The sequence below is a fragment of the Globicephala melas genome, chromosome 8, assembly GCF_963455315.2.
Source record: "Globicephala melas chromosome 8, mGloMel1.2, whole genome shotgun sequence".
Classification (NCBI taxonomy): Eukaryota; Metazoa; Chordata; class Mammalia; order Artiodactyla; family Delphinidae; genus Globicephala; species Globicephala melas.
Genome location: NC_083321.1, coordinates 101,738,879 through 101,751,011, shown reverse-complemented (window position 1 = coordinate 101,751,011; position 12,133 = coordinate 101,738,879).

The window sequence follows — 12,133 nt, the reverse complement described above, 5'->3', positions numbered from 1 at the left end:
TTTTCAGAAAAGGTAACTCAAAACAGTCAAGACATATGAAGCATCATGGAATCTAAGACTGACGTGTGTTTTCTATCAAAATGCCTTACATACTGTAATTACAACATGATTCATGAAAGGAAGGGAGGAAGGAAGGAAGGAAGGGAGGGAGGGAGGTTTCTTTCTCATACTCTTTAAAAGAGGATTAGAAAACACTTTGATTCATAATAAACAGAGTTTAGAAAACCTCATAACTCTCATGAAGATGATTTTTTTGGTTTGTTTATTTGTCTGTTGTTTAATGCCTAATTTTCCTCAGGCCTCACCACTCTGAGGACATGATTGTGGGATGCACACCATAGGTATGCTTCATTTAAGAATTTAGCACCCAGGCAGCTGGCAAGACATGTCAGCACTAACTGACATTTGAACACAAATATAAAGCAAAAAAAAAAGCAAAGCAGACAAAACATTTCACTATCCTATCATCAGAATATTATTTATCCAGAGTCTAAGCTTATTCAATCATACAGAAATGTCTATCAGGTTGCTTATCCAAGTGACTGCTCTGGGGGTTTCAGGAAGCAGGACACAACAATAGAACAGTTTGACACAAAGTAGGAGTCAAGATTGGGGCTCCAGTGGCCCTAGGGAGTATCTCTAGCCTTGCAGTTTTTATCTGGACATATTTACCTCCTTAAAGCCTCTTGTTCCACCATTAGATAACGCTACTGCTGAGGCAAGTAACAATGTAACTGATAAGCATGTGATGGAAGTGAAAGCCTTTCCTTCTCTGGGGTTTTCAGAGGAGGGTGAGAAAGACCACTGGAAGATGACGAGAAGGTAGGGGTTCCTCCAGGGGGGTCTGGACAGAGTAAGCAAGGAGGAAGGGGCTGGGGTGTTGGAGACCACCTGGCTTTATCAAAGAAAAGAAAGAGGGGTCTGGGGTTCATTGTCAACTTCAGGAAAGCCCTTAGCAGCAGGTAGGGGACTTTCCCTTTGCAGAGCTTCTCAGGAAGATTTTTGAAGCAGTTTGTTCTACGTGTATGTCCAAGTAAGAGATAGAGGGTAGGGGTAGGGGACCAAAGCAAGATGCTCTTAAAACAAATGGATACCCACCATCTAGAAGTTTAAAATCTCAAGCAGTAACATTAGGGAGAAGAGGGTGTGTTTTGGGCATTGCTCCCTGGAGGAATAATCCCAGCTCTAACACCTCCCCATCTAGCTTCACACTGGGAATGCCACCTGTCACTTTTTCCTCTTTGCCTCTTCAAGCTTGTAGGTAAGATGGAGAGAAGGTTCTGAAGGAATGGCAAGATTTTCCTTAAAGTCTCAGAGAATAGGATTTTCACACTTGCTTAATGGAGCAGAAAGAGAAACAAAAAAGGAAGTGGAAGAGGAAGAGGTCCAGCTGGCTTCCTCAGATCAAGGCACTGAAGTTCACCTCACACCAACTGTTAGAACAAAGATTGGGAATGGATAGAAGTTACAAGAGATCAATTCACATTCCAGAATGGCTGCTTTGATAACAGTGATATCTATAGAAATGTTCATGATATTCTCAGTTGGAAAGATTCTCCAAGATCCTTTAAAAATCTTCCATACCATTGGGCTCATTGCCCACCCTAGCCCCATATTTCTAGGATGGAGGCGAGCACAAAATGAAATGTTTTTTTTCTCCTATTATCAATATTCTGTCTGTTAATATCATCTAATAATGAACAAAACAGACAGAAATGTCTGTTTTCATAGCCCTTACATTCTAGAAGGATCTAAAGACACTACAGAAACCAAAAACAGAAAGAAAAAACAAAGCCAAGTGTCATACAGAGCAGGGATCAGCCACTTAGAACAAATCCAGCCTGCTACCTTTTTTGGAAATAAAGTTTTATTGAAGCATAGCCACTCTCATTTGTTTAAATATGTCTATGGATGAATTCATGCTACAATGGCAGAGTTGGATAGTTGCAACAGAGACTATCTAGCCTGCAAGTTTCAAATATTTACTATCTAGACCTGTTCAGAAAAAGTTTATTGACCCCTGCCCTGGTATAGAATATTATTTCAGTTTGCTGCAAATGCAGTGGAGTAAATAAAGCTCAGAAAAGGAAAAGGATGTGGGGTAATTACTAATATATAACATAAAATAACAAACCAACATACTATAATCTATGCTGAATAACTGAATGCAGTCCTTGGGGAAAGCCTCACTGAGAAGGTGTTAGCTGAGCAAATACCACTTACCTTCCAAATCAATCCACCTGACATTTTTATGGTTAATCTTCCTGTGTATAATCTCTCCAATCCAATTCAATGATAAATTCCCTGTATAAGTGCTGTGTTACTTTGTACTTGTATGACTGCAGAAGCTCTGTGGCTTAGCTGTTCAATATCCATCTCTCTCCCCAGTGACCCATCCCACTCTATTTATCCAGATGGACCTTTTTGAATGATTTCACTCCCTGCACAAAAAGCTTCTGCAACTTCCCATTACTTACAGGATGCAAATCTAAAACATCTCCTTAGCCAAGATTCAACATCCTTCAAAATCTCTCATAGTAACCTATCCAGAATTATTTATCTTTCTACCCCTTAAAAGGCAGTCAAACTGTACTCCTCTTTGTTTCTCTGCCATTTCAAAGGTTTCAGGTTTACTTTGATGCCTGGCATGTCCCTCCTCCTCAGCCCTGCAGGATGCAATGAGAAGTATCAATTGAGCAGAAAACTGAAAGGGATGAGAAAGTGAGGCATTCAGATAGATTCCTGGGGGAAGAGCAGCCCAGGCAGAGTGCAGGGCACCTGCAAAAGCCCAGTGATGGGAGTGTGCTTTCTGTGTGTTTGAGGACCAACCAGGAGGCTGAGGTGGCTGGAGCATCACAGTGAAAGGAGACTGGGAAATTACATGAGAGAGGCATGGGAAGAGGCAGGGAAAAGATGGTGAGAGTTTATACTTGGACTCTGAGTGGGATGGGAACCACTGAGAGGGTTGAGGGGCTTTGAATAGACAGAGATGTGATCAAACTTCAGTTTTGGAAGGATCACTGGCTGTTGTGTTACATACAATAGACTATGTGGGGATGGGGTAAAAGAAGGGGACAGGTTAGCTGAATTTTTTTTCTTTTTTTAAAATTGAAGTATAGATAATTCACAATGCTGTGCCAGTCTCAGGTGTATAGCAAAATGATTATTATTTTATAGATGTATATATTCTTTTCCAGATTCTTTTCCATTATAGATTATTGCAAGATATTGAATACAGTTTCCTGTGCTAGACAGTAGGTCCTTGTTGCTTATCCATTTTATATATAGCAGTGTGTATATGTTAAACTCCTAATTTATCTCCCTACCCTCTCCAATCTCCGTTGGTAACCATAAGTTTGTTTTCCATGTCTGTGAGCCTATTTCTGTTTTGTAAATAAGCTCATTTGTACCATTTCTTTTTATTTTGGTTTTTAGATTCCACATGTAAGTGATATCATATGATATTTGTCTTTCTCTGTCTGACTTATTTCACTTAATATGATAATGTCTAGGGCTATCCATGTTGCTGCAAATGGCAATATTTCATTCTTTTTTATGGCTGAGTAATACTCTATTGTGTATATACACCACATCTTTTTTATCCATTCATCTGTCAATGAACACTTAGGTTGCTTCCATGTTGTGGCTATGGTGAATAGTGTTGCTATGAACATTGAGGTGCATGTATATTTTCTAATTAGAGGTTACTCCAAATGTATGCCCTGGAGTGGAATTGTAGGATCATGTGGTAACTCTAATTTTAGTTTTTTAAGGAAAACAAACGACTGTCTAGTTTTCTCTGGAAGCAGAATTCTAGTTGCTGATAATTTCCTTTGAGGCTTTTTAAAGGATTGTTCCATTGTGCTCTAGAATCCAGTGATGCTGTTGAGAAATCTGATGCTATTCTGATTCTTGATCTGTAGTATATAATTTTTTTCTCTACATTTTTTTTTTTTTTTTTTTTTTTTTTGCGGTACGCAGGCCTCTCACTGCTGTGGCCTCTCCCATTGCGGAGCACAGGCTCCGGACACGCAGGCTCAGCGGCCATGTCTCAGGGGCCCAGACGTTCCGCAGCATGTGGGATCCTCCCAGACTGGGGCACGAACCTGTGTCCCCTGCAACGGCAGGCGGACTCTCAACCACTGCACCACCAGGGAAGCCCTTTTTTCTGCATTTTTGAAGGTTATTTTCTTTATTCCTAGTGTCCTACTATTTTGTGATATAGGTTTTACTTTTATAGTTTTTCTTTTTTAATGATGTGGGTCCTTTTTTAAATTTATTGTTTTGGACACTTGGTTGCCCCTTTCAAGTTGGATTTTTAAAAATTGTTGGATAATTTTATTCTCCCTGTTTTCTTAATTCTCTGGTTGTCTGGAATTCCTATTAATCTAAGACTGATACTTTAATTTAATTCTCTTTCTTCTTTTATAACTTCAACGCTGTCTCTTTATTCAGTTTTACGAGAAAGTTGCTTTATCTTTCCACACTTCTGTGAAGATTTAATATCTCTCATATTCTTCATTTCCAAGATTATTTATTCTATTAATGCTCCTTTTATAGCACTTGTTCTGATTTTATGACTGCACTCTTTTCTTTTACAATTTGGAGGCTATTCATGAGTACATTAGTGATTCTGGTGAAGTTTTCTTTTACTCTCTAGACCCTTTCATCCAATTTTTTTTTTCTGTACATTTTCTTTGATTTTTGACCTTTATATTAGAAGTCATCTTTAAAATTTTATTTTAATCTTGGTTGTTAATTCCCTTAAAAGGGAAATGTTAAAATGTTTTTAGGAAGTTCTGTATGCACAGGCAAGTCTTGAAAAGAGGTAGACTTCATTGTGGAATTCTTAGGTAGGAGTCTTAAAATTTTCTTAGGAAAACCACTGACTAAATAATGATAGATTTTTTCTCTTATGGTCATCATTTCACCATGAGAAGTAGTTGGATAGCCTGCCTTGCTTGTGTAACTCTGGCTGTCAGTGTTCTGGAAGTCTACTTTAGTTATCTATTGCTACATAAATTAGCCCCCAAATCAGTGACTTAAAATAACAACATTTATCATCTCACAGTATCTGTGGTCAGGAATGTGGGTGCAGCTTATCTAGGACTTCTGGCTCTGGGTCTCTAACAATTAAGTTGAACAACCATCCTAGTTTGCCCAGTACTCTACTCCTAGTCTTAGCCGTAAAAGCCTTGTATCCCAGGAAACTCCTCGGTCCTGGGGAAACTAGGACATCTTGTCACCCTACGAGTCTGCAGTCATCATGGAGCTTAATTGGGGAGGCTCTTTCTAACTCACTCACAAGGTTGTTGGTGGGATTCAGTCCCTCACAGTCTGATGGACAGAGGTCTCCCTTACTTTCTTTCTGAGTGGACCTCTCCATGGATCTTGCTGCCTGAGACTGAGTGAACAGGAAGTCAAGAAAGAGCCTGCTAGAGTGCCAGCAAGACACAGTAACAGTTCTTGTCACTTAATGATGGAAATGACATCCCTTCACTTTGCCACATTCTATTTATTAGAAGCCAGTCTCCAGGCCCAGCCCACATGAGACAGACTGGGACCTGGGACCGGGACCCTTGCTGCAGCGCTTGCACCTGGATAAACATCTCCAGCAACAAAATACACAGAAACTCTAAGGGACTAAAAATAACTGCGTGATGCACAATTGGGGCAAATCATGAACGATAAGATACAAGAAGACCAAAAACCCAACTGCCACTTCTGAGGAGCAGGGAGCAAAAGCAGGGTACTGCACATGCCCCCTGCACTCAACACCACCAAAGGGGTGGGCAGACGACCTAAGCCACCCCTCCAGCCCGAGCCCTGGACCTGCCCTTACCCTCACCCCAAATAAGGAACCAGCTTGTCTCCCATCAGGCAGTGAGCAAGGGAAACGGTCACTTGTTTTCGATCCCTCCTGCTGCAGCAGGGACCCCAATGAAGACTTTTCTGAGTTTCTTGTCTTGCCTCTTCTCACTTTCTATCGATTAAGGAGGCCAAGAGCCCTGGGTGGTAACATACACACCAGGGAGGGAGTGACCCATGAGGGTTTGGGTATAGGAAAGGGGAAATATTGGATGCTACATCAGAAGCTGCCCACTGCAGAGTCTATCTAATAAGGGAATGGAACTGTGAGGGGAAGGGACTCATGGGAGACTGTTACTAAATTCGTATGATTTCAATCACTGTCCCTAAAACAATCTCTCTAATTCAACTCCTTTTTCAGAAAGTGAAATGCCTGTACTCTGCAGAGGACAGGGATGTGGTGTCATCGGCTGTGTGGGGTGGGAGACGAGATGCATGAGTAAAATGCATCTTATACAGATTTCCAAACAATCCTCCTGTTCCTTGTCCCGACAGTCACCCTAACTTCTAACCTGCTTAATCCTTCACCTCTTGGGTCTTTCCAGGGTTCTGAAACACAAGTTGGCCTGCCTATTTCCAATACCTATTCAGCTTTTCTCTATAAGGTATGTTAATTTTCTCTCATCTGCATACATGTAGTCCCATCCTTTGTCTTCTATTGTTTTCTATCTTATTAACTTTTCCCGTGACCTTATGCTTTTTATAAAACATGATGTTTTAAGTGGAGATGGGGTGAACACCTGTTTAATCCTCTAGGTTAAATCAGAATCCCTATGATTTTCTTCAAATCTCTGTGAGACATCCTCTTTCCAACTCCCACAGTCATAGTTTTATTTATGCATCTCCAGTGTCTGGTTTAGTCACTAACACATAATAGATGTTTTAAAATAAATAATTGGATGGAACAAAATCAATGTGACTCTCTTGAACGTAATGTGATACAAAGTAATCAAGAAGAAGTTTTGACATAATAAACAAACAAGCAAGTAAATCAATGTCACCAACATATTGTCCTCAAGTCTTAAGAGGAAAAATAAGCAGGACATGAGAAACACCGTAGAATGTTAGATCTGAGAAACCACAGATGTTTGTCTGTTTTATGCACTTTTGGATCCCCTGTATCAAGAACACTGACTGCCATATAGTAGGTGTTCAATAAATATCTTTTTTGTGTGTGTGCATGGATGTGTAGTGACAGGAGTACACTGTAAAGTCAGAAGACTTGGCTGTGGAGTGAAAACAGCTGGATTGCTTCATTGACTCTGATATTTGCCCAAGGATATTTATTCTTGAGAGTATGAAATAGTATCACATTTTTTGAATGTGATCGTTGTTGCTCTGTGGACATTCTGGGATAAAGTATGTCAGTGAATGTGTACAAATTCCAGTGCCTAGTACTTTCTTAAAATATTTTTTCCTCTCCTAATGAACAAAGGTTTCATTCAAAAAATTTGATACTATTTCATACTTTGTTACTGAATACAAATTCCAAATACTTCAGATTATGTCTTATTTTAAGTGAGGCATGGGCAACAAACCTTTTCTCTCTCTAAGAATTGGGTATGTGTGCAGATAGGCAGAGGGAGTAATCACTTGTAAGGATTTTAATGGTAACATGCCATGTAGCAGTGGGAGATTCCCTCATGCTGGCTAGAAGGTTGCAGAGAAACATATTCTTTCCCTGGACTAAACTGTGATTTTCTTGTCATTAGAGTCGATCATCTCTTGTTACCCATTTAGGAGACACAGTGCTCCCTGTATCCAAGACCCTGATGCAATTCTGCTGCCCTCCCTACATCCCTCCACACTGACCACTGGCTGACCTCAGCCATATACGTCAAAGTTGGAGCTAATAAAAGCTGGCAGATACCTAAACTCTTAATTGAATCTCTAGGATTTTATTGACTTTTCCCTCTTTGTCCTTCCTCCCTTCTTCTTTCTATCTCTCTTGTTTTAGAAAGAAATTTTGTTGTTGTTGTTTTCTTGTTTTGCTTTTTTTTAGTGAATACAAAATATTTAGGTGTCTGGCATCCCCAGCGTGGTAGTGACTACACTATGCATTAGCTTGAAAGTTCATTCCCAGCTTAATAGGCCTGAAGAGAAATGGATGCACTTTGGCTAAACCAGGAAAGCTGATTGCCACCTACAGAACTCATCCATCTTCATAGCAGATGGATGTCAAAGATATTCAAGAGCAGATACTCCCAAGGTCATGCCAATTAGTTGTGGAGAAAAGCTTGACTAGAAGGTAATTTGAGATATAAACAGCCTTCACTTCCCAAACCTAGACTCATAATGAACACCTTACATAGGCAAAAGGCTTTGGAAAGACATCCACCCTCTTCCAGGGTGTGAGGGAACCCAGTGATAAGTTCTTCATAAAATGATGCATCCATTTGGAGGCATTATCAGCACAGAGGGAACTTACAGACATGTCACTCTCTCTTTAATTCTTTTGCTGCTGTTTTTGTTTTCTTTACTTGCCTTGTCAGACTCAACTTGATGCCAAAAGACAGATGTTAATTCTTCCTAATGCTCAAAAAGGAAACTATGGATGATAAAATGAAAGGCATTAAAGTTAGCATATATTTAGTCCCAAGACTGGGATGATGCTAAGCTCTAGAGGAAGTTGTATGTACTACCTCTTCAACAATCTCCTTTTAAAATTGAATACCAGTGTCCAGAGTTCACAGGCAGCATCCCACATATATGAATTCTCATCTCACAGAAGGCAGCAGCTGCACAGATCCTTAGCTCATACGATCTAACTTTTGGAAACTACTGATCCAACTTTGTCAGATAGTTTCCAACAATTAGTGGTGAGTAGTAATATATGCATGTCATCAGTAGGATATGTGATCACTTCTATTTAAAACTTTCATTTACTTATTCAGTATAAACAGGCTAGTAAAATCATCAGGTGATGTTGCCCAATGGCGTTACTAATGATCAAGTTTGGTTGCATCTTGGTTTCTGAGTAGCCAAGCCTGTGTCACATAGAGAAGCGTATTCTGGACCAGGTTAAGGCCCTGAGGGTCCTGGATTTCCCCGGTGTCATCTCAGACTAAGTGGGTACATTTGTCCAGGGGAGAAGATCACAGAAAGTAGAATAAATCAGAATAATTGTTTAAGTCCAAGAATATAAAGTTTTGCAGGAGCAACATTATCGGCAAGAACCTTTGTCATTGCCACCTTTTGTAGATGGCCCCCTGCTGTGTCTATAGCCCATCTTGTGCTCAGGTTTTTCCATTTTTGCTGGGAGCTCTGTTAGGCTAATTTAATATTTTAAAACTCTGTCACCATTGTTCTGTTTAATAAATAACTAATCAGTTCTGCAGTGCGTTGTGCCCTGCTGTTGCTAGCAAGGCTAAAATTGGACATTTTGATTAATTTTTCTGTTTTTGAGCAGTATGTTCTGATAATTTCTAATATACTGACCCTACAATATTTGAATGCATGTTCTGAGTCTAATGTTGCTCCTCATGGCAGGTGTTCCATTATGGAGACAATACATTTCCAGGATGAAAATGTCATCAGTGTATAACAAGCATGTTAAGACTTTTGCAAAGCCCAGAGAATGAATATCCAGAGCATATGACATTGGGAATATTTCCCTGAATAAATGCTTCAACAATAAAACATGCTATAGAATTTCAGGAAGATTTTCCTAGGGGAAACAACTGCAAAATGTACTGATATTCCTCTTATAGTCATAATCACTTCTCATACTCTCTACAAACTTCCATCACTTTCGAGTCAGTTATCTATTGATTCTTTTTTCCATTTTGAATGTTATACATCATATATGGATGCCCTATCATAATCCTGTTATATCCCTATTTTCAGAATACCCAAAGTAACAGCAAAATATATATTTAATTGGTGTGGGGATTATAGTCATATTGAAAATAATAATCAATTTTAAGTTTGCTAAAGTTTTGCTCTGGTTCCTTTAGACATCCAACTGCACTACAGTCTTTAAATATATTTCATTTATGAAAATATAATATGGATTCAAATATTCAAAACACCTGCATTGCATAAAATGAAGTTGTCTTTACAGAGTAATAATAATAATAATTTATAGATAATAATAATAACAATGGATAATATCTATTTAAAGCATTGTGTATACGCCTCTCTTGCAATGTTTTGCAATGCTGGAGGATTCATTGGTTTACTCAAAATACTTGGTTGTTACATTGCCCATTGAGTTTACCTTTTAATGAGGTGAAAGCACATGATACCATGTTGCACTAAGTGGAGGAACACAAATTCTTGCTTAGGTTTCCCTTGCCAGAAGAAAGATCATTGTTAGAAACTATTCAGTCTCTCTGTTTCAGTGAATGAGAGACACTGAAACGGGGGAAAAACACATCTCTTTGGAAGAAGAGGTAATGGAAGAAGTTGGACCATATAAGGTTTCAGAAGGATACTCTGAAATATGGTGTAGCACCAACCTTCAGGTAGTGTGTTCTTCAGTTATAAATGTCATGAGCCCCCAGAGAAGTGACATATACCTCAAGACTGAAATATACACACATACAAGGGGGTAAATAAGTTTAAGGAATACTGGCTGAAATAAATAGATTTATACCGCAGAACTTCTCATAGCTTTTAAGGTAGTATTGTGAATCTTCAAAAAGTTGATAGATAATTAGCTTTTGTTTTATTTTACTTTATTGTTTTTAAAGTTTAATTTTTATTGGGGTATAGTTGATTTAAAATGTTGTGTTAGTTTCTGCTATACAGCAAATCGAAAAAGTTATATATACACATATACACTCTTTTTTAGATTCTTTTCCCATATAGGTCATTACAGAATATTGAGTAGAGTTCCCTGTGTTATACAGTAGATCTTTATTAGTTATCTATTTTATATATAGTAGTATGTATAGCTTTTGTTTTAAACCAGTCTCTCCTCTCTCTAGCGCACTCTCTCTCTCTCTCTCTTTTCTCCTTCTGTCTTTGCAGGGCAGAATGACTAATTTTTTGGAATCTTACTCTGGAAAATAGCATTGTAGACCATTTGAGTGTTATTTACAATTAAGCATACAATAGGGCTTATTAAACACCTGCTGGTTTATTTATTTAGGATGATACTGCACCTTGCTAAAAAATAATAATCAAATAGCTGAAAATAAATGACAGTGTAAAAGAGATTCTTTCTAATGAAATAAGGCACTGGGCCTAGAAAAGCAAAAGAACAATATAAACTCTACCAACATTTGCTCATAGAAATAATATCCAGGCTATTATCTCGGAGATTGTTATGAAGTCCACATATGATGGATTATATAAAAGAGATTTATCAATTTTTAAACAATAAGAAGGTATTACTTATTCTTAGGCAATATCATATTAGCAATACTTGAAGTTGTAAGATCAGAGCTAAAATGGCAACACTATCAATGATCCTGCAGGTGATCTGGTAAAACAATATTACATATTACACAGGATTGATACAAAAATTAAATGACATGACAGATATGTACTTGATAAACCTTAAAACACCATAACAAAATTTCTCAAATTGAGGTTCATGGACATACACTCAAGGATGCACTCTGAGTTTTGTTTCGTAATTTATTTCAATATATTCTTACAAAATTTACTTCTTATAGAATTTACAGAATTTACCTTTACTTTACAACACTACTTTACAATGCTAATTTTCTAGCAGAAGACAGTTTCAAAGTATAAGTCTTTATTTTGTTAAGTCTGTGTTTTTCATGTGGAAATTCATGGCTGTATTCTTGAAGTGTGTGAAAAATAACTTTCTTTAAAATGGCTCTTGGAACACACAATTTTGAGAATCTCTGCCCTATAATTAATACATATATAAAGATATCAATTGAATTTTTAAGATCACCTGATAAAGATGCTTGTAAACAGGGGAAATGGACCAACTTCCTCTGTATCTCTTAAACAACTTCACAAAGACATTACTTAGAAATTTTACTCTAAGAAGTCATGCCTAGGAGTTCACAGGATTGTTAAACATGCAACATCAGTAAAGTATTCACTATTCAGAAGAAAGATGTATGATAGGTCTGTAACATGGTAAGCTGCGATGCTTAGGATGATTTTAATTAAAAGTAATTAAATACTTTTAATTTAGAAAAAGTATTGAAGAAGTTAAGTATATGTTATGACTTTACATCATCACCAATGAGACAGTTAACATTTTTTTTACAAATTTTAAATCAACTGCCACATTGTGGCAATGTCATCCTTTGTTGAATGTCTGAGATTTCTCTGCTTT